The 22,120-nt window shown below is 49.0% G+C and overlaps 1 long non-coding RNA gene across 1 annotated transcript in view; it reads left to right on the top strand.

Moving 5' to 3' along the window:
* The window catches only part of LOC138686594 (uncharacterized), a 74,310-nt gene extending 52,196 nt beyond the window's left edge, over positions 1-22,114 (top strand). Inside the window, exon 4 of the long non-coding RNA XR_011325928.1 lies at positions 18,921-22,114. This is a non-coding gene — a long non-coding RNA (uncharacterized lncRNA). The remainder of the gene's footprint in view (positions 1-18,920) is intronic.
* Positions 22,115-22,120: the final 6 nt, after the last annotated feature.

The following is a 22,120-nucleotide window of genomic DNA, read 5'->3' as shown; positions in this document are numbered from 1 at the left end:
TCTTAAAGATGTCAAAATCCATTGCCTCTTTCAGTGGGGGATGCCAACCATGTATGCAAGGGTGTGCTCTGCTTTGTTTGTTATAAGTTAGGTCTTAGCACAAACTCTTAATTTTTCTTGCAGGGGTAGAGCAGTGTGTTGAAAGGGTTTCTGCAGCTGTGAGTTAAAAGCCAAGCCATATAAAACATCTGCGGCTAAGGCCCAGAGTTTTCCTCATGCTGTCACTGTGCCATAGCCAACGAGCGGCATGATGTTTGACAAGCAATGCCAGCATGGTGGTTCGTGTATTTGTGTAAATGACTTAGAAAACTGGTAAAATTCCACTAATCCCTCTGTAAGTGAGCTTATCATGGGATACAAATTTCCTGTTGCCTGTCCCCTACTGCTGAATGCAATAAAATGGGCAGCCAGAAAATCACGTTGGTTCCTGTATCGGTGCCTGTCATTTGTTCCAGTTTGGGTTAACTTGCTTCTACAGAGGTTATGGTTTTCCAGTTTTCTTCTAGCTTTCAACTCTGTTTTGGGTATTTAGAGCCGAAGCTTATAAACAGGTCCTTTTAAAATATACGAGCATGGTATAAGCTGTATTGACATAAGTGAATGTGCTGAGGTGTGGGGAGGGCAGGGGGCTGATGAGCAGATGTTTGTGTGATGCCTTTTTTACCTTAAAAAATACACTACAATCCCATCCAGAGTCTCTGAACAGCACACAAGGCTGCGGAGCGAGTGAAGTATTGTATTCGCTTGTGGCTAAATAAGCTTGATTCATTCTTTCTCCCTTCTATGTGTTTTTATTAACGGAGACAAGGGATTTCTGCAGTGATGGCCTCCCCTAGGAATGCTGGCTATGTGAAAAATGCCCTGTCCTGCAGCGCTGCTGCTCTCCCTTATCTGCCCGTCCCTTGCTGCCCGCACCGTGGGCATGGGCTCTGCTCGCCGCACAAATACCTTCCTGTTCTGGGAAGTGTCACCGCTGCCGTCAGCTTTCATCATCACGTCTGTCGTCTCCGATCTGTGCCACCCCCCCACCCCCCCCCCCCCGCATCAGTGCCAGTGTGACCGGGTTTGGATGAACCCGGTGCTCGCAGGAGGTCCCTGGTTTCCCCAGCCAGACCCAGTGCCGCCGGGTGCCTGTCGGCATGCTGAGTGTGCAAGGCGGCCACCTGCATGGCACAGCGGTGGAGATCACCGTGTGTTGTAAGCCTCCCCTGTGTCCGATATCACAGACTATGGGATTTCTTGGTTTCCTCGTTGTGAAGAGGCTGCGTGGTGTTAAATAGGACTTTTTCAGTCCCTTTGTGTTGAATATTTATGTTTATTCTTTCTTCTGTTTTCCCAGGAATATTCCAGAAGTAGTGGAAAACGGATATGTACGCGTTGTGGCCATTTGAGCCATTTTTTCTTGGAAAAAATCAGTAGGTGATATTGGATTAAGTTTTAATTTCTTGACACAGTCATCAGCAAAGAGCAGCTTTGGCCACTTGCACTCTTCCAGCCTTAGTCTGTCTCTGCTCTCTGGAGTTGAATTGAGCTTTGGGTTCATCATGTACCAGTTTGAATCAATCTGTTTTGAAATGAGGGGAGCTGGTCCTCATGCACAACCTCAGCGTTGCCAGCTAGATGGAGATGGTGATGCTGTAAGCTGGGGGCCAGGCCACTGCATTGGATTTCATTTCAACTTGGAATGATCACACCAAAAGCAAAGAAGGTTTAATATCTTCTCTTTTACTGGGATAATGATGTTTGTTCAAGCTCTTCACTTGCTAGGCAAAGCAGGATCTAAATTTGGTGCCTCTTTTAATATCTTTTCAGCATACATGTTTTTTTGGACCACGTTTAAAAGCACTTCTGTCCCTGTTATGTAAACTTTCTTTAAAGGGAGTGAGATGTAATTGTCTGGCACATCTCGGGGTGGGCAGGCAAAGCCTGAGGTCTTGTCTGCTCGGGAAGCTGCTGCTGTTGAGGAGTGTGTGGACTCGCAGGCTAGTGCCTGTACCAGTACACCTCCCCATCTGGAGGTAGTCCTGCTCTGAAATAGAAGTGCCTTATACTGGTTTTAACTAAACCCAGTTGTAGTTGGGCATTTTGTTCTAGATTTAAATGGGAAGACCGGGCTGACTGCTCCTTTTTCTTAATTGCCATCGCTGTCAGTCATCACTCCCACAAATGAAAAGTCTTGATTGATGGCATGAGATCTGCTAGCTGCTTTTAGCATAAGGGTAGTGTAAATCTCTTGCCGTTTATTTAGGCTCATCTGGTCTAACTTTACATGGAAATGTTTTAGGAGCCCTTACTGTCTAAATTGTCTAACAGTTCAAAAAGAAATAAAAGCAAGAAGCCCCAAACAGCTAGAGAAGGTAATTTTTAACCAGTTTTTGCTCTGTCTGCAAGATGTTTTGACCACCTATTTCCCCCAGAATCATGCTTCTTGAATGCAGATTAAGCAAACAGGAGCAAAGCGTCCTTGCTCGGGGTTGAAAGTGGATGCACACGAGGGCTATTTGCAGTAAGTCCATGTATAGAGAAGACCAAGCGCTTCTGGAGCTGGCGAGTCCTGTCTGTGCAAAGGGTTGGTCCCCCAGAGACGGGCTCTTCCCTCCCCAGGAGCAGCGGGGCTGATGCTCACTGCTGACTGGCTCGCTGGCAGGGGACCTGCTCTGGCTGGCAGCTCAATGCTGAGACACCATCAGGTGCCTGCTCTGGCATCCCCAGTGCCTGGCATGCTTGGCTGAAGAGGTTCACGCTTCCCAGGAGAGGCAGGAGGCTTGTCGTGCTTTGGCCAAGTGTACATGGAAATCTGTTTCTTAAATGAGACTTTTATGGGACCAGAGATTTTTTTTTATTCAATGGTATACTTTGCCTCAAAATCTGTTTACAGTGTAATTTGGAAGTGGACCACCTGGGTTAGAGACTCATTTTGACAAGTTATTAGAAATATTCCTAGTGTCCTGCGTTTTCCTGTTTAGACACACAATTGGAAGAAAATACCTGTATTTCTGTGGTAACATGCAGTTTCAGGCCCTGCAGTCTGTGACACTGTATTTTATCTCCCAGCTCTGTGACTGAGTAGATGCTGCTGGTACCGACACTTCTCCAGATGTCAGTATTTGCATTGCCGTTGTGCAAAAAGAAAGCTTTCGCCCCTCTCTTTCTTTCGGTTTCCATTTAGCAGCCAGGCACATAAGTAATTTTTCTTTTCATCTGGCAAGTGAGTTCATGAAGAAATGGAGGGCTAAAGCAACTGCAGAACTGCGTTCCTTGTCCAGCGTGTGAATAAAAAGTGGGGGCAAAAAGTGCCATTGGGTAATTCTCAGAATTTTGGTAGAGGGTTGACTTTGCAGTCCCTTGGGACTTGGAGGTGCAGGTGAGTGGGTGCCAGCGATGTTCAGGTGTGTAGTACAGTGTAAGCAGAGAAGGATGGCACCTGCATAACAGCAATTGCTTAATGCCGTGAATTCAGGGAAGTTCGAGTGTTTTACACCTCTGTGTTTTTTCTAACCTGTAGTAGATGATCTTCTAAATATAAGCACCAGCCCTATGAAAATAGTCAGCGAGCCAAAGGTTGCCCATTACCTGAAGGCGGATCCCTCATGTGCTTTCTGGTACAACCCTTTCACACAATGTGTAAGTTCCTTTTATAGCCTCTCTGCCTGATTTCCAGCCCCAGCCTTTCCCCAGCAGTTCCCAGTCCCAGCCCTGAGCTCAGAGCTGAACCGCTGCCAGCCCAACGTGACTTCTCTTCCTGTAAGAGAGACAAAAGAAAACGACCTTCTGCTTCCTCTCCCTGTCTGCCCAGCGGATTCCAGTGCCGATGTAGGAGTTGCTCCTTGTTGCAAACCCTCACATGATGTTGCAGTCATCAGTATTACCAAAAGACCCGGGTTTGCATGAAAACAGCCGCACAGACGCTGCAGTCACATGGAGATACTGGCCTTTTCTTTTAGGGTAATTACTTTGGTGGTTGAAACAAGTGCAAAAGTAGTCATCGGGCTGATCAAACTGTGTCCTCATCTGCATTTGGAAGCAAGCCTCTTCGGTTTTGCTTGCCTGCAGCTGACTTAGGGAGGGAGGGGGAGCCCCCAGCTCTGCTGACCTATTATGAATTTCTCCTGAGCATCATTTTTGCCCTCTGTAGCTGCATCTGTAATGAAAACAAGATGACTAGAGAAAGTCACAGGACTGCTCTTGTATCAGTGTGTTTTATGGATGTATGAAGAAAGCAGTAGTATATACACTCATGTGATATCTCTGCTGCAAAAGGTCGCTCACATTTCTAGTGAAATTACAGGGAGCTGGCCCCCAAATGCAAATGAGTCCCTTCTACAGTCAATAGCTGGCAGTGAATAAGCATCCCTGAGCAGTTCAGCTCACAAGCGTCACACCAGCCCAGCTTCTGGATACCTTGAGCTGTTAATTATTTCTGAAGCATGTAGTTAAGATTTTGAGTTTTTGCTTAACACTGAGTTATAGAGTGTGATTTTTCAGAAGTACCAGTGTGGAGTTACAGGTCTGAATTTTCCCAGTGTAGATGAGGTTCCTGCCTTATGAAAAGATTCTCACTTCAGGTTTCTGAGGCTTAGTTAGCACTGGGGTGCTTATTACTGGGTGGGGTCAGAGGATTTGGGGTTTGTATTAGCAAAAAAGGTACATATTTAGTGCAGCACATACCCAGACATGACCAGCTCAAACCTTTGAGCGTTGCAGCTGTGGAGTGGTGCTGGACAGATGCGGTAATGTTCTGCTTTGCTTTTCAGTACTGGGCTAATGCAGCAATGCAGTACTCAAGATGAGTCCTCCACATGTGCTACAAGGATGTGGCTGTTCACTTTAGCTCAGCCTAGCAGTGTGCTCAGGGTCCCAGCAATTACATGATCGTAGGTGTTGCTTAAATTCCATCCTGAATCGCTTTCCTCCTTGCTACTTACAGCTCTCTGCCAGCGCGCAAGATACTAACACGAACCGGGATCGTGTTTGTTTCGATTCAAGGTCACTGAAGGATTCTCAGGGGTTAGGTTAGTGGAAATTGCTCTTTTCTCACTGCTTGAGGTCTGTAGTCGGTGTCTGGACATATTGCCCATGGCTGTCGAGTCAATGCGTTACTTAATCTGTGTTGCAATATTGAACTTTCTTTAGCAACAGTCTGTCTAGGCGCTGTGTTTTGCAGGGCACAGTTGCCTTGATTCATTGATGGCACCATTATGTCTAGAGAGATTTTTGCTTTCAGTCTCTTTCCCTTGAAACCCCTGTTGCTCCACTCCAGCACTGTTTACAGGTTCATTTGCATCTTTCAGATGACTCTGTAGGAAAAGCAGCGAGTGAGCGTTTCGTACTTGAGCTTCATGTAGACTGGAAAGGCGTTGCAAGCTCTCACTGCAGATACAGGTGCATCTGATTTCTTCACTGACTCAAGATGCAACTGCTATAAACTGACCTCAGGATTTTAAAGCTATACTGTGTTTATTTTGCTGCTCACATCCTTACCCCTAAGAGTATTTGCAATGAGTAACCTCACCCCCAGCTTTGGAGGCTCTTCGCTACAGAAGTAGAAAGCATTTGCAAAACCGACAGCAGAAAAACTTTGGTGGTAAAGCAAGCAGGTGTGACCCAGATGTCTCCAGAGCAAATGCACCGAGTAAAGAGGTTTCCATGTGGCTATTCCTTGGCAATAATTGCGGTTAAAAGCAAAGGAAAAAATTCTCATGAGCAGCTCACACTGAGGATCTCATTTATGAACCTGGAAAACCAGCTCTTCTGTGTTTTTGACAAAGTAAAACAAATGCCAGTCAGTGTTTCAAGCTCTGCTAGTTGAAATGTGCTAAAAGTTCTTCTAAGAAATGTACTTTAAAGGCCTCTAGGGGATTGTTGTCTGGATGCTGTGACATACCTGATAGAGCAACTAGGGAGTTAGCCCAGAAGTAGGCAATTCTATTTTAATTGGCTGGGTGGTTGACTCTTCCTCTTGCTTTGTAGAACAGAGATAGCGGTTCCTAGTGTTATCACTTAGACCATTCTTATTTTCACTTAAGGTGAAGATATCACTATGTTTTGAAATGGGGCAGACTGAAAACAAAAAAGCAAAACTTTCTACATGCAGTGATTATGCAAACGCCATCTGGCCCTTAGGGCCAACCTTTTAGTCACTGCTGATCGTGGCAAACACAGTCAGCAGGAGCCAAGTATTGCAAATGCTCTGGTTTTGATAATGTGGCTTCAAAAAGGCTTTCAGAATATACAAAGTGTAAAGCAGTGCTCTGACAGCTGAAAATATACTGTGATTTATATGCTTGCTTTGGAAGCTGGTTTAGGTGTGCTTGTAGCCAACACTGTATCAGCCTCTTAAGTCACACAAAAGAGACCGAAATGCTTTTGGCTCTTGTTCCTAAAGAGGTTTCTTCATGGCTCTGCACTACACCAAGGCTCATCAACGAGCTAGTCAGCATTTTTCTTGTTTGCTCAGCATCAGCTGAACGCTGCTTCCCAATACTGAGAGGCTTGCCTACAGAACAGTCATGCAAAGAGGATCGCTTATCTTCCTGCACTTGAACAGAAGGTATTTAATTTTTGAGTAAATATTTTTGCCATAACCTCAGGCTCTTTTTTTTTCCTCTCCCCAAGCTTGATGGTTGCAAATACTCCCCTTGTGCAGACACTGGAATGAAACCGAATCCGGTACAAGAAAATCTGAGGAGCAGTTAGCACATCTCCTGCCATAGGCTGAGGGAATTAATTCCCATAGCCTTACAGGGCATCCATGCTGCTTATCATTTTGATTTTTGACGTTGCAGAAAGTGGGCTGAAGGGGGAGACTTCACCTTGAACTCCTCTTACTCCTTCAGTGCAGGCAAAAGCCTAGAAGGAAATAAACGAGTCCGAAGGTCAACAAGTAAGAGTGACGCTGGAGCAGATGGCCTGAGTTCCTCAGTGTGGGATATCTTGTCCCCAAGCATCAGATGACCTCATCTAAGCCTCCCAGATGACCATCTCTGCAGTGACCCCAGGTGTGATCAGAACAGCTTCAGACCACGCTGTCTGCAGTCTGGCCTGCAGAGTAGTAACGAAAGGTCTGTGTGTGTGCATAAAAGTCATAAAAGGTTAAATTACAGTGAATTCTGCTTCCAGGCTTATTCACACATGTGTGGGATCAGATGTCTGGTCTCTACGTGCCGCCTCCCCGCTGACTGTAACTGCGGCGTTGGGTCAGCGCCGGTTCTGAGGGGAAAACACCCTCCGTGGCAGCTCGAGGGATTGCTCATCTGGTTATTTGAGCTTGATCCTGCTGGGGCAGGATACTCGGCTCAAAGTGTCACTGCAGACCGGCTGAAAACAATGAAACAAGGGTAAACTGCTGTTTGCTTTAACAGTGGTTGGAAAGCTATTTTTAGCTACTTTGAAATGCGATTTGAATGCATGTAAGTATAATAGCTACAGTCAATGTAGTGAACAAACCCTGTTTCTTTTTCCATAACACAAGAAAAGGTAGCTGAGGGGCATATTGTGCTGGGAAGGTCCATAACAGCTATGTTACCCTGATTATTTACCAGTTCCCTATCTTCTCAAGAAGCGTTGAGCAAGCTATGCCAAGCAATACAATGAGTATATTGTAGCTTGCGGTTCTGATGTAATTCCCACCAAACACTCTTTCCACAATGAAAACTTGAAGTTACTTGAAACCAAGCTCCTTGCCCTTTCCATCCCCTGCACGCAGAGCTGTGTGAAGTTCAATAAACATGCTCTGCCGGGCTTGCTCAGCACAACCGCTCTCTGAAGCCCTGCAAAAGTCCCAGTATCTTCTGGTGAATAGAGACTATAATTGGCACAATGCTCCTAATAAAGGCTAGTCCTCACAGTATTTGCCTTGAATTCTTATTTTAGGGTTTTCTTGTAATCTTCCTTAAATTCCATGTGGCTAACTTTCTTGCTGAACATGTGATCCTATTGTGGGGAGAAGCAAAATAAGTTTGAGATAATAAAAACTAAAAGCATTCTGCTCACAGATTGCAAGCAGAGAGATGGCTTTGAATTTGTCTGAATGCTTGTGTGGCACAGGAAAATACTGGCTGTTTAGGAGTCTCAGGAAAGAGACTTATTCCTGTGATAAGATAACTTTTAAACAACAGAATTTTATCTGGGCATTATGGTGACTTGAGAGTATGGATACGTCAGGGACTTGTTTCTTTTAATAGCCATACGTGACAGGGAAGTTCTCTGCTTCTTTCTCCACCAAAACACAGCACCTCTGCCAGCTGACTCAGACCTGTGCCCTCATCTCCGTTTTCTTTCCTTTTCCTTTACAAAAGAGCTTGGCATCTCCTTTTAGCATTTCCAACGTAGCCTGGTTTTGGGTCTCCTAGGTAGAAAGTGGAGGCTTGCTCTTAAACTGTGCTGAAAAGCTTGGGATTGGGCAGCAATAAAGGTAGCATGTAAAAGAGGAAACTGTGTGGACACAAATACTAGTGACCAAAGGGTCTCCACTGTAAAACAGGGTGGGCTTTTTGCAGCAGTGTTTTTGGGGTGGCTGGCAGTCGTTCTCCCTTGCACTGTCTGTTCAAGTTGTGGTGTGCAGGTCTGGGTATATCTTGCCTGTTGCTCTGCTTACACCTGAAGATGAGAGCATCACATCTGCTTGGTATTTAAGCTGGTACTGTGTTTCAGGTTTGGGGGAAGATGACTGTGGCTGCTTTAGTCAAGAGGGTTCTCCCTCTTTGGGCATTTGCTTATCTGTAGAAAACTCAAAAGTCATTTCATAACCTTTCCACCTACTCAGCACCTAAGGAGTTGCACAGCAGAGGGAACTGCCGGGCTGGCTGCGGGCTGCTCGCTCAGCTGTGTGATGGCTGATGCCATAAAATCTGCTGATCTCACGATGAAGTAACTTTTGCACATGAGGCCGATAAATTCATGTGATCTCATGGTGCAGCTGGAAGAGCCTTTGTATGCTCAGTAAAGAAGGGAATGAAATGCTGTGCCATGTTAAAACTTCCCCTGCCTGCTTTAAATGTCTTGAGTGCTGATGCTTGCAGCATTTCCCAGCTCAGATCTTGGGAGCTATGGGAAATTCTCAGGAAGCTTTGCAATAGTCAGCCTAAACTTCCCTTTCTTTTATCTCCTTCTATAACTTAATACTCCTGTGCCATGATACAGCCCAGCTTCCTGCTTAGTCTTTATACCCTGCCGTTGAATGTGGAGCTGCTATCAAGCCCTCCCAGACAAGGACAAACTCCACAGTAGTCTAGCCAGGATATACATATTTAGTTCTCAATCTGCCCGCTGAAATCAGTAAGACGGTACCTCTTTTCAGCCCATAATTGAAGACACAAGCCTGAGTTGGAATTGTGTCCGTAGCCGGGGCAATCTCTGGACTCAAGGACCTGAAAACTTACCCTAATTTGTCTCCAGAATGATTGCCTATGAGAATAACAACTTACTAGCAAAGCCGTGAAGGAGGACTAATGGCTTTTAGTGGGATGATTGGGGTTTGGTATGCTGGTATTGTGGGTTTGCTGCTGGAAGGCTAGAGCAAAGCTGTGCGCTTTCCTTGCAGGAGCTGCAAGGACAGATCAATGTATTTTTAGTTTTGCTGTTACTAAGACATATACTAACACAGAGTCTTTTTTAAAGCATCAGTGTTACTCCTTATAATAACTCATAAAACATCAGCGTTACTCCTTTCCTTTTTGGAAAAAAAGCATGGGTGCCTAGCTGGGGGTTTTTGTCTGTGACACCACCTGCACTTGAGCATTGCTTGAGCAAAGCACAAATATTCCAGGACTTGACAGCGGGCAATTTTCAACAAGCCAGACTACAAAAACAGCCTTCATTTCAGTGCTCTGTGTGAAGTACTCATTCTTCCATCCCTTTTCTTTGGGTAAGATCACAGAATTAGTTAGCTTGCATTTCATGAAGATGTTTGAAGGGCATTTATTTACTTAAAAGATCATAAACGTCCTTGAGTTTAAAAATCTTCACAGAAGTGATTAACATTTTGCTGAGACAGTTGTGGAGCAGCAGATTTTAAGTGGTGCTTGAAGTACAGGAATTTACAACCTGATTTTGAAGAGCAGGGAGGAAGTTCTCCGTTCTATGTGTCTGAAGAGAAGGCATTCATGCTGGGGAGGAGATCCAGGGTGTTGGGGGGCTCATGAGTTCTTGCGATGGTTTCTGCAAGCAGAGGAATGGTGTTTATACAGCTTAGTCATCTCAGGCACTGAGAAGTAGGAGTGGAAGCTGCAGGTGACTGGAAAGGAGCAGATTCAAAGTGAGAGCCTGTAAGGCTGGGCCAGGGCTGAGAGGTTTTGGGGTGCAGCGCTGGGTCCTGCCAGAGCGAGCTGCAGTTTTCCCTCTGTAGAAGCGGTGGTGGCTTCTGCAGCAGCACTAGAGCTGGTCGTGCACAGATCACACCTGCATAGGCAACTGAAACCAGCGTTGGAGCTTGTTCTGTTTTTCTGCCCATCCTTCCTTCCTTCCTGAATAACTGCTGCTACTGCTGGCTGAGAGCTCCGGGTTTTACAGCTGCTCTGAAGCATGCGGGGCATGAGTAGCTACCATGAAATTTTGTGGCCTAATTCTCGTAGCAGTGCTCCTGCGAAAGCTGTGAGCGCTTGCTGCTTGCGTGCAGGGACCTGGTTTTCCCTTCTGTACTTGATCTGTGACTGCGCTGACCAGAAATGCAGGAAGGATGAGGACAGGGCAGACTTTGCAGTGCAAGTTCTGATTTATTTACTACCCTCAACTCATAACAGCCCTTAAGCACCTTGACTAAAGCCTAGCTTTGGTTCCTAGTTTAAATTACATGGTGGAGCGTTTATTATGTGTCTAGCCATCTGTATTGTACCGTGGACTAAGACACGAGCCCAGCGGTGGCTCCAGACCTTCAGGAGGGGATAGGCAGATCCCTCCAGGGAACCTGCTGCTCACCCTCAGGCAGGCAGGCTGGCATGGTTGCTGTTGCAGCTGGGTCTGCCGTGCACCATGAATGCATCTGCAGCTCCTACACTCGCAAGCCAAGGAGAAAGTGCATCTGGCTTTGCATTTCAAACCCAGTGCCTTGCTGGTTGTGTTACAGCCTCTGGGTGATGGCTCCAGGTAACAACTGATGTAAATACCTTTGCACTCTGCTGCCTTTTTTTTTTTTTTTTTTTTTTTTTTTTTTTAAATGCATGGTCTAAAAATAAGGTTGGAATGTGCGGCAGTGACTCAGGGTACACGATCTGCAGCACTGGGGTGGTGGTGGTGTGTAATTGCCGTGGCAGCCCTGCCAGAGGTCTCCACCCAGCTGGCACCAAAGCTGCTGCAGATAAATTGGAGAGAAGGGGGAGTTTCAAGCCAGACCTAATACGACAGCATGAGTTAACTGGGGGGAGCTTCAGGCTACCCTGGAAACAAGGTCTCTTGAATGTTCTGCAGCTGGCAGATGCGTCCTGCAGGATTTCACACTCTCTCAGCCAGGTAATCATTGCCTTTAATGGGAAGGAAATGGAGCTACACGTCTCTAGGGATGCTCTCTCCTTCCAAAATCCTTGGCCAGTTTGCAACTAGAGCAGTTCAAGAGACAAAATACTTCAGCAATTAATGGATCTTCTGGTAAAGACAGAGCTGTATCTGACACACAAGGTCTGTCACTGCCAGGCAGGAGCTGCTGATGGCTGCAGGAGGGACATGAAATATCTTAAAATACGTGGCCTAGTTACAACCTGTTGTAAGGAGGCTGTAATTTATCTGGGGAGGGACAGCGTGAGGGGACGTTTTGCAAATCTAAAGAAGCTTACGGGCACTTCGGTAACTTGTTTACTGCTAAAGTGAAATGCTTTGGCGTCCCTGCCGCTCTCCCGTGCTGTGCTCATCATGCTGGTCAAGCTGCAGGTGATGCAGAACAAGGTGTGGAAAATAAGCTGGATTGTTTCAACACTGAAATGCGGATAAACCCTCGCCTTGAGCAAGAGGCAGAGCGAAGCCCAGTGCTTCCCGCCACTGCCTCTTTAAGGAGCATTTCTCCATCCTGGCGTGGCTCATCGGCCGAGCTCCTCACTGTGCTCTCCCCAAGTATTGTCCCATGCCATAGAAATCTGGAGGTCTTAAGGGAGGAAGAAAAAAAAAAAAAAAAGAAAAAATTGCTGCACTCAGGAAAAAATTCAATAGCTCATTCAGCTGTTAAGCTACTGATGCAGGAAGTGTAAAAGAAAAATGGAGCCTGCTTTGTTCTGCCCAGACAAGGAGTAAATGCCATTGCCCTAACAGCCTTTTTCTGTTCCAAAAAAGCATGAGGTCATCTTTAAAAGCAGTAACCACTGAGTGGCTTTACACTGGGTTACTAGTCTCAGGCTCCCCCTTTGTCCCCCCCCCCTTTCCTGGCATCAGCCCGGCTGGGCGCGGGATCGCTCCGGCGAGGTGCGTGTTGTTCCGCTCCCGTGCCAGGGCTGCCGGCGGGCGCCTGGCCCCGGTCCAAAGCCTCGGCAGAGGGGCTGCGGGCTTTTACCTGGGAGGGAGCTGCTGGATAATGTGGGCCCTTGGTTGCTCGGTCTCCGAGCACGGCAGGCTGTGTGCTGGGGGAGCTCGCCTCTCCAGCCAGGGTCGGATGCCCTCGGGCTGCCAGACAAGGTTGCTGATCCAGCGTTGCCCATGATCGCATGGGAGATGGTTTTATGCACTTCCGTGGCTCCAAAGTTGGTGCCATCTCAGTGGTGCGGGATGTTTCGCCCTCCAGCAAATGCGTGCATGCTGTGCTGCAGTGAAATGCTGGTGAGGGTTGGGCTGCTCTTTACAAGCACAGTTTGGTTAAGGCTGAGATCTAGGAGCGTGTCCTCCTACCCCAACCATCTCCCCACATCCCTTCATCAGCACAGTGTACCCTGGTACCTCATCCCACCGGCTCCATGATGGGACGATGGCTGGAAGATGATGCTCCAGCCAGCCTGGCTGCGGGGTGTGAGCCGCACAGACTGCTGCAGGCGTGCTCTCCCGGTGCTTTCCATCGGGCAGCTCGAGCCCAGGGACATCCACAACCACCAGTCTCGTAGGTTTTTTTTATCGGGGGGGGCAAGACAAAGCATAACTCCGGCAGTTACTCAGATGTTCGCTTGTTTATTTAGCCTGCTAGGAGTGGCTGCTTCCAGCTATGAGAAGTATGGGAAGAATTCAGAAACTAGAGGGATCAGTGCATATTTCTTTCCTAGCGTAATGCTTCCTGCCGTTGAGCTGGAGAGGCTGCGGGTGGGAGCGTGCAGGTGGCACCGATTGCATAAAAGAGAAAGGGTTTTGTGCCGAGTCAATGATTAAAGAGTTTTGGGTGTCAGTCTTGCAGCACAGCGCCGTACATCTCGCAAGGTGCAGATCAGAGGCGTGCTAAGGCAAGCCTGGTTTCTCGGAACGCCGTGATGCCGAGGGTGGCAGTTTCATCCTCGTGACCTGGATCCTGTTGTAACATTTCGGTGCGGCGCCGAGGGCAGGGTGAGATGAAGGATCCCTTCATGCATCTCGTGGGATGGAGCAAGGTGCGGGGTGCTGAGACCCGTCCGGCAGCGACCTTGCTGCGTGCCACGGGACTCTGTGATCCTTCACCTCCGAGCGGAGCCGGGAAATGCCGCCGGGGCAGGATTGGGAAATGGATGAAAGGGCTGAGCGGGCAAAGCCCTGCTCGGAGCCAGACCAAGATGCTCGACGGAGGAGGCGTCTGCTTCGACACGGAGCTTGTGCTGAGTCACAGCTTGTCAGAGCCAGCACTGCTGTCACCGCTGTTGCTGCATGCTTTTGACTCAGGAGCTACGCTGGTTTGGGTTTTTTTTCCCACTTAAGTAGCCCAAATCATTACCTTTGCAATCTACCTGGTACACAAAGAATTAGCTTATGAAAAAGAAAACCTCTGTGAGAGGCGGAGGTGCCTACTCTGTAGTCATAAGTCAGTCCTATTTTGACATCAGAGGGCTGTGCAGAACAGGTAGTCGGTACTGAAAGTGCAAAACGGTCCCGTGTAAATACCCTTTTCATGCTTGCCTCAATGGAAACATTGGAGTACCAATAGTAATACGCTGCCTGATGCACCCTGCTTTGTACACACTGAAAAAGCCTTTTTTGCTGAGGGTGTATGAGCAATGTGAACACAAGAAATCTGCTTCTGTAATACTTATTGTGATCCTTTAAATTCTTTTGTTTAATGATTAAACCTGATCTAGAAGAGGGCATTTATGGTTGTTCTTGAGTCAAAGGCTGAGCTGATGCAGGACACAGTTACGAGCATCCTGACCCGCTTTCAGGATGCAAACCAGTTTAAAACAGCAAATCCTTATTGTTCCAGAATTTGTCCTAACTTAACTGTTGGGACTCGGTCCTCCAGTGCTCTTCCTAAAATAGGCAGAAGTACTCATGGGATGTTTGCATTGCAGCCAAATCATAACTCGGGACTTGTTTGCTTCATTCTTGAGTCTCCTCGGTCCCTCGCCTGCACCCCTGGCTCCCTGTTTACTTGTTGCAAGGTTTCATAACCCTCCCTCACTGCTGCTTTTGTTGGCGTTGACCTTGAAACACCACTGGATAATATATCACTGCCCATGTTCTTGTGTTCTCAAAATTTTTATTAATTTTCAACTTACTGCAGCAGTATTTTTCATATGCCATCCTACAACCACACAGGTGTGAAATCTTGCTGCAGCCCAAGCCCTGTTAATACCTCTGCAGTCTGGGATCTGCAGCCATCTGCCAGATCACTCCACTGCTGGAGGAACAGGGACGGCAGCCCGAAGAGTTGCAAGACTGTCTGATGACTTCAGCCCTCCTGGAATTGCTTACATGACAGCGTGAAAAATGCACGCTGAGTTAACGTTGCGTTAACGCAATAAGAGTCGTTTCCAAAAACTGGGTTGTCCTCTCTGTGCAGCGCTGCCCTTCCCAGGAATGCTGCTGGGGAGAAGTGGAAGATGGATTAGCTGGGAGGGCAGAAGGTGCTCTGGCAAAGATGCGGGAAGATTTATTTCCTGCTGAATGATGTCCATTCGTGACTCAGCGAAATGCGAGTGGCCATGTTGTTCTGCAGAGTCATGAGTAGATACCAGGAAAGGAAAAGTCTGCCCTGGCCAGGTGCCGGCTGCTCTCCACGGGCAGGGGCAGGAGGAGGTCGGTCGTGGCCAAACACCGAAGGCTTTGCCCGCCTTGCAGGAAGGAAGCCTGGCTGTATGGTTTATTTCTCCGCGGTCGGATGACAGAGCGGAGGCAGGAGGATGTGCACAAGAGCTGGGTGTCCTGACTGTCCTGCGCTTCCTCCCCAGGCCCAGCTGCAGATGTCGCCTCCCCATCCTTTTCAAAATGCTGATTTCTTTCAAACATAAAGATTGGAAAAGGGACGACGTAGCTGCATCCTGCATGTCATCCTGATTTGCATCACATACTTTACTTTGCTTTACTCTGCGTAGTTCTGCATGGCTTTTTTCCAAATACCTTTACCTCACGAGTTATTTACACACCCCTATAAGTCTGCTGAATGACATCTTTAAAGTTTGTTTTGGCTTCTAAAAAATCCTGAGGATGCCCTTTGTGTGCCACGCAGCAGCCCACTGCATCTTTTGTATTGATGGTCTCCAGTTGCTAATGACGCGCTTAGTTAATTATTTGCCAAGGTAACAGAAGCCAGTTTTAAACTCCTGCCAGGCAGAGCAGTCCTGGAGTGTGGCCGGGTTACCTGACGCATGCCGGCAGCCCGGACTCGACAGCGATGCAGGTCCCGCTGCGGCTCTGCGGAGCCTGGGACCATGCGGCTGCAGTGCCGGTGCTGATCCAACCCGTGCCAACAGCTGCCCCGACCTGGCTCGGCAAGTCTGCACCGGGAGCCACCGAGGAGCCTTAGGGATGCACAGGATGAGCAGCTGCTCTTGGCTGCAGCTGGAGGAGGATTTTGCATCCAGCAAATCTCCCTTTGACCTTTCTGAGAGCTCGGCTGCTGAAAGTTGTACTTGGAAATTTAAAGGGCTGTTAAGAGGAACTGTGTCGTCAGCGCGGCGTGCAGGGAGCCGCTTCCCGGTTCATCCGAGGGAGCCCTGCGCCGTCGCCACTGGGTGATGGTGGCTGAGGAGGAAGTAGAAGCTGCAGATTTTGTTGCTATAAAGCTGCTAACCCTGTGCTCGGTGGCGATTGATGCTGCTTTTTACGCTTGGGAGAGGCAAAGTGCATTGCTGCCGTAGGCGAAGCGGGGTCTCGCTGGCTGGCAGATGATGGTGTGAGCTGGAGAGTGGTCGTCAGCACAGGGGCAGAGGAAGGCAGGTGACTGCTAGCTTTGATGCTGTAATGACCCAAGTAAAGCATCATTTCTGATTTACAAGTGTTGCTTTCGCTTTACAAAGACTCCATGAAACCGGGCTACAGGGACAGTGGGGAGTAAAAGTTCTCCTCCTTGCCAGGGACTTTTAAGACACTAGTTTGATAATTCCTGCCACGCAGCAGGACTCTCTCCATGCTGTATTTAGTAAAACGCATCCTTCCTTCAGCCTGGCTGGTGTCCCCCGTGCAGCACGAACTGCGGGGATGGGGACGTGGGCTGTGCATGTCCCAGTGCTGCAGGAGAAGCAGAAGTTCCCTTAAGTAATTTGCCCTCGACTGATTCATCAGCCTTGTTCCATAAACAGGAAGCTGGGAAAGTACAAGCAGGTGATCTTGTGCTGCTGCAAACATAAATTATATCTGATTGCTTATATTTTTTTTCCTCCAGCTGCCTGCTAACTCTTTATCCAGGTGAACAATTGTTTCGTCAATGAGTGAACTATTTGCAGTAGGGAGGTCTTTCAAGTTCACGGTACAGATTTAGAAAGAGCTTGACTTTGAGACAGAGCTTTTCCCCAATCTTAATGCTGCCTGCACTATTTTGGAGTGCTTCAAATCAGAGCAAGAGAGGAGGATCCTTCCCCTGGGGCCAGCCTGCTTCCTTCTCCCAGTTTCCACAGTACCAGACTTTATTTCAAGAGCGTGGCTTCCCATGTCGCCCTGACTAACGTCTTCCAGGACTGGAGAGGTGGAGATTTCTGAATAACCCTGCTAATTCAGGGAATAGTCCCATGGTGGAGTTGGTAACACTGGTTGAAGCACCGTTTGTTCTCTCCCACAGCATTTGGTGTTGCAAACGAAGCTGAGCGCTGTTCAGGGATTGGAAAGTGCAGCGCACGTTGCATGCTGCTGCCAAGCAAAATAATCCCTGAGAGTGCCGTTGTGGTCTGGAATAAACTCCCTTAATGTCTAAACATAGGCAAGACAGCTCAAGTCTGCTAGGATTTTAGATGCGGCAGACACTCCCCCCTCTCTTCCCCCCAGTAAAGGCAGCAGTTCAGCATCTGCTTTGAAGCTGCCGGTCCTGGGGAGAAGACTGAAGGAGTCTCTAATTAAAGCTAGCACAGAAGGGCTGCAGTGGGCAGCTGGCTGGGGCGCTGGGAGCGCCGCTGGTACCTGACCCCATGTTTGCTTTGGCTCTTTCCTTCGCCCAGCATCATCTAATGGTTTGTCAGGCGGCAGGAGGTGGGAGGTGGTACTCGCTGCGGCCCTCTCCCCCTATTCCCCACCGTTATTGAATGGTCAGGGACTGAGTCACTGCTGGGCAGGGCAAGGAAGTGACTTTTCCCTGACACCCCTGCAGCAGCCCCACGGAGATGATCATAAAGAAATGACCTGAGAACAGTGTCTGGCCAAGGCAGTCCGGCTCGGACGGTGTGGCCGGAGCTGCCCTCTGGCATGCCGCAGCCCTGGCTGCTGCCCCACTGGTCCAGCCCGAGTGACAGTGATGGATTATTTTGGTCTCATAGACAAACTTCTTCAGTTGCTGCTTTTAAATTTCGAGGAAGGTTGTTTAACCGCTTGCATTCTCCCTGCCGGGGTGCCCGGCTGTGGTGTGGCAGTTGCAGGGACATGGCACCACGTGCAGGTTGCACCCGGCCAAGTGACAGGTACATTAAAGCCCCACAATCAGCACAGCCGGGGATGGGTGCAGAGTTTGGCAGCTGGACAGGGTCTGCGAGACCCTCGGAGACCGGACACTTGGTGCACAGAAAGGGGTTATGCTTCGGCAAAGCTCCAGTCCTACTCCGCTCTGGCTCTGGCTTGCCCTGCGCTGCTCTCCTTGTTTCCACGTTCAGCCAGACACTTATTTTGCACCATTTTTGTGGAATGTTTGTTTAGACACGAGCTATCGATGCCTCTTGTGCTTTCATATTCGCCCGTGTCTCTCTCTGTGCCTCACTGCCTGTCCCCTGCTTCCATCCAGTGCTTTGGCATTTGAGAAACCTCTGCCCCTTCCCTGAGCCCTGGCTTTCCACCTAGCCTGGGACCATCTGTAGCTCTTATTTAATTTCTTACTCTACTCTTTTGAGGGACATAATTTGAAAAATGATGGATAAATAGAATAGATCTGAGTTTGTACAGTATCAAGCGTTTCTAGTTGCTCCTCGGAGCCTTGTTGTGCAGAGGAAATCCTGACACAGGAGTCGGGGCAGGACGAAGGCAGTGGTGCAACGAGCAGATGAAAAGCGAGGTGAGCATCCAGGAGCTGTGTGTGGTCATGGTCGAGCAGCGTCCCCGTCCACCTTCCCCCTGCCTGTCTTGCTGCAAGCGGTGCATGGCAGGTTACACGGGCTGGAAAATTGCTGTTCGCTTTTCCAGTCAATGAGTTGAATGCGTTTGGCAAGACTTTCTACAGAAAAAGTTTCATTTTTCCCTTCTCGTTGGCAAGTTTCTGTTTGTTTTTTTTTAATCAAAAAAAGCCTGAAAAGAGGGCACCAAGAGTGCTGTTTAAAGGAAAGGAGAACTTGAAGCAAAATCAGGAAGCGTTAAGTTGGTGTCATCAGTTTAGAGCTCATGGAAGCCCTTTGCACGTGGCTGTTGGTGAGGACACAGTGTGCAATCCTTTCCAAGATGCTGCATGATGCCAACCCCCCCTCTCCCCCCTCCTTGTTTTGCAGTATTCTCACGTGCTGGGGCCTGGAGCCGATGGCAGACAATGTCAACAACTAACAACATAGCGCAGGCCCGGAAGCTGGTCGAGCAGCTCCGCATTGAAGCCGGCATTGAGAGGATCAAGGTGAGCACAGGAGCTGGAGCAGCATGATGCGTGCTGCTCTGGGGTGGGCAGGGATGGAGTGGGAAAGGTCCCTGGGAAAGTGCTTTGGGTTTTCCCCAAGCATGTGCATGTTGCTGCAATGTCTCCGGCTCAGATACTGCAGCATTTCTAGACGGGACCCCTTCCTACGGGCACTGCTCCTACCAGGAGGTAAGGCCACAGCCTGGGCAGCTTCTCCCAGGTGTTAGAGGTGCCCATGCGATCCAAGGGCAGACCAGCCACTGGAGTAAATTCCTGGGGCTCAGCTGGGCACCTGCAACCTGTGAAGGCACTGAAGCTGCAGGGGCTGGACACAGCAAAGCTCTGCTGGGCATGCTCATGTGCATTCCAGTCTTGTTTCCCCATTTTTTTGCAGGATGGCTTCACTGTCCATGTGCAGTTTCTCTCTGAAAGTCACTGCTTGCACAGTTATTCTCAGCTGCTGCTATTCCCAGTTCTTGCAAATGAACAAGAATGGTGGCACGCCTTCACTCTGGTTTGAGGCATGTTTATGGTAGAACTAGGGAAAGTTAATTTTGTGCTGCAGTTGTCCAGGATAGCAAACTGGAGTCTATTCTCAGCTGCGTGCTGGCTCACCAGCAATCTGCTGGGGCAGCAAAGGAGCCCCAGAAATAAAGCTCCCTTTGGTGCTGGGGGGTTGGGGCAGGTAACGTGCTCGCAGCCACAGCGTCCCCTGAGAGTCAGAGACTGGGTCCTCCAGGAGCTTTCACTCTATTCTGGGAACCGGCTTGGTGACTGTGGTACCCAGGCTCATTCGGCCACGTGAGCCCTGGAGAGCAGCCTTTGCTGGAGACAAATATTAGCATGTGGGCAGCAAGTCCCAGCTCTGTGAGCAAGACACCCCGAGGCATTCTCTGAATTTACGCCTCTTAAGCCACAGAGGAACCGTGCTTGTCACCCGGCTCTGCAGCCCTGCTGCCCGCATCTGGACTTTGCCAGCCTTGGTCGGCAGCGTGGCTCGGGCAGGCTGTGGTCGGGCTGCTCTGCTGCCCATCCCTCTGAGAAACTCCCTGGGGGGTCAGAAGGAGGAGAGAGATGAGATCTGTTCATTGAAAGTCATTTGTCAGTAAGTCGTGCAAAGAAAACCCCTGTGCATGGTGATGAAAGGCACGGTGAAACTGAAATACTGTAAAATGCATAGGTATCTATCCACCTGACAGTTTTTATTTTAGTTTCCTGGTCAAAGAATGGTTTTTTTAACTTTCAGTCCTGGTACTTCTGCAGGAGCAGGTCCTCCGTCATCTCCGGTTTTGATGTACAGGAGCTGCTGCTGCTGCTTTGAATATCTGGGGTTTTTTTAAAGCCATGAGGTTTTGTAGCTGTTTTTAGGGCCACCACTTTCCAGACTCCAGTGATGCACCCATCAGCGAGGCCATTTTAGGGAAGACAAAGTAAATTACAGGTCTTCCCCCAGCACAGACGTTGCTGACTCTCCTAAGAATTACTGTGTCTCAGCTCCAGGATCCCAAACGGCGTACCCCGAGTAGGAAGGAGGGTGTGTGTATGCTTACCGACCTTTGTAGCTGTGACTATCTTAAATGCTCTGCTGGGAAAGAACAACAGTGGTGGGACCACAACACGCTGCTATTTAGGCAGGGTGGAGAAGACGTGCTGTCTGGGCAAGCTTTCAATAGAGTTGTGATCCGCAAACCCAGTTCTCGAGCGAGCGTGCCAAGCCAGCCAGCTCCTAAGTACAGTGTCAAAAGAGTGCTCGCCCCTTCAGCTCCTGCTCGCCGAACCTCGCAGCTGAGGTCGGTGAGACACACATTTGCCTGCAGATAAACAAGCTAATACACTTCTGAGATGAGGGGAATGGCTGCCCCATGAGCTGTTAACAGCAGCAAGAACAGCAGTGTGAGGAATGCTCTCTGATTCCTCCCCGCGAGGTCTGACGGAGCACCCGACGCTGCAGTCGAAGCAGACCCCTGCCACCACGCTGCCATTTTCCTCCTCCCCAGCCCGAGCAGCCCATACATCTGCTAGAGAAGGGCCAGGCCTTTTCTAGCGACTGCGTGTGTCTCATCCTTCCCTTCACCGACATGGCTGAAGCTTTAAGAGGTGTGCAGAGGTTTCCAGGCCACTTGCTGTCATAACAGGTTCAGCCGTGCTGCCGGCAAGCTAGTCTCTTTCCCCTTGCTTCTTTACTCTGAGATTAGGCATAATTACTGTCTTATGGGAGTAATAGGTTTAAGGCAGAGCCTTGACCTTGTCTCTCTGCAGAGCAGTTTTGCTGTTGGATCCCAACGTATGTGATAAGTATGTTTAAGTGCAGGCCAGCAGCAGTTGGTGTTCATTTGAAGTGTTCATTACTGGTTAAGACTTTAATACTTACTATTGCAATAATACCTAGAGACTCCCACAAAAGCACCTTGTCTGATGCAGTCTCAGGACCTGCCTTCCAGCAGACACCAAAAAAAGGAGAAGGATGCCCACCCTGTGGTGTGGAAGCACCGATGAAGTGGTTTGCCCAAAGCTGCAGAGAACCGGGGTTTTGTTTCTCCTCCTCACTGTGCGCTCTCGGTTGCTGCTGAAAGGTTTCATAATGATGGCACACAACTGCACATTCCTGCTGGGCAGGTTGCATTGCTCTGCAGGCGGCAGCTGCCGAGGCGCTGGCTGTGTGCCGCAGCATCCTCTGCAAGGCTGCAGAGCGTGGTGACCCCCGGTAGTGCCGTGATGAGAGCAGCAGACCCCCTAAATCATAGCTCTGCTCGGCTGAGAGGGGTGAATCGCCGCGGTGCCAAGCGGCCACGGAGATCCCAGGAAGGGAACCGCTGCTGTAAGGCTCTGCAGCTACAACAGGTCACATCTGGGCCTTCCAGATGTGGTCTCGTTGCGTCTATGTTTTGTGTTTGCCTTATGTTCAACCAGCTATTAAGTTATTTAAAAAAAAAGGGCTGCTGTTGGTCTCCAGAGCTGCTGGCTCCTCCCTGCCTGGACTCTCCCCATGCCTCCCGTCCTCCTCACTGCCAGACGGTGCAGCTGCATTGCTCGCCACCACCATGGTCCCCTCTCTGCCAGGCTGCTCTGGGCTCTCAGTTC

The sequence above is a fragment of the Haliaeetus albicilla genome, chromosome 8, assembly GCF_947461875.1.
Source record: "Haliaeetus albicilla chromosome 8, bHalAlb1.1, whole genome shotgun sequence".
NCBI classification, from domain to species: domain Eukaryota; kingdom Metazoa; phylum Chordata; class Aves; order Accipitriformes; family Accipitridae; genus Haliaeetus; species Haliaeetus albicilla.
This window is presented reverse-complemented; position numbering and strand designations above follow the sequence as displayed.